The sequence below is a fragment of the Morus notabilis genome, unplaced genomic scaffold (assembly GCF_000414095.1).
Source record: "Morus notabilis unplaced genomic scaffold, ASM41409v2 Scaffold966, whole genome shotgun sequence".
Lineage (NCBI taxonomy): Eukaryota > Viridiplantae > Streptophyta > Magnoliopsida > Rosales > Moraceae > Morus > Morus notabilis.
The window spans coordinates 46,263-47,030 of record NW_010364907.1 but is presented as its reverse complement, the minus strand read 5'-3'; the positions used below and the strand labels follow the sequence as shown (position 1 = coordinate 47,030).

At 35.5% G+C, this 768-nt stretch overlaps 1 long non-coding RNA gene across 1 annotated transcript; it reads left to right on the top strand.

Moving 5' to 3' along the window:
- The first annotated feature begins 251 nt into the window (after positions 1–251).
- LOC112093338 lies at positions 252–768 on the top strand. Its single transcript, XR_002903005.1, has 3 exons — positions 252–331; positions 437–638; positions 744–768. It is a non-coding gene; the product is annotated as an uncharacterized LOC112093338 (long non-coding RNA).

The window sequence follows — 768 nt, the reverse complement described above, 5'->3', positions numbered from 1 at the left end:
TGGAGATTCTTGAAATTAAGATTCTCAAACTATACTTGTACTGAAAATTATTCCGCCTTAAAGTACGGCGAGAATTTATCGATCGAATTTACTTGATCGAAAACATGAACTTAACATGAAATCTGCTACATAATTTAGGAATACATATATTAATTCCATAAATCATTCAGTCACATAATATTTTTCTAAAATCCTAGGCTTAAATACATAAATTGTATTATTTAAGGTCTGAGATTTTCTCAGTCATTACAGCTCCAAGCTTGCATTTGTTGACAATGAGTTCAAGGCCGTGTGGATTGCCGATACCAATGGGCTGCGTATTGTTTATGATGTGCGTCATCTAAATGCAAAAGATCATAAAGTATCACTTAATTTATACGCAATTGTATATAATGAAGATGAGTTTTTTCTTTCTTTTTTTTTTTTTTCTATGTAGACGAAAGGCCCCGACAACATCTTCTCGCCGGTTTGGAACCAAAATAAGGAAAAGGATATTCTCTATGTATGCACCGGACCTTCTTTCAACTCCGCCCAAAGTCTGGACATCTGCGCCATCCCCGAAGTGTCCCGTGGCGCAAAACATCGTATACAGCTAACAAGAGTTTCCAACAACGCCTTCCCATCCACCAATCCAGCTGGTAACAACTTCCTAGCTATACTTGCTCCTTCTAATTCCTTTCAAAATTCCTGTTATAACGTGATATAATTAATAGAACTAGAATTTGTTTAACTTAATGTAATAGGGACGAAATTAGTATTTCGATCTAC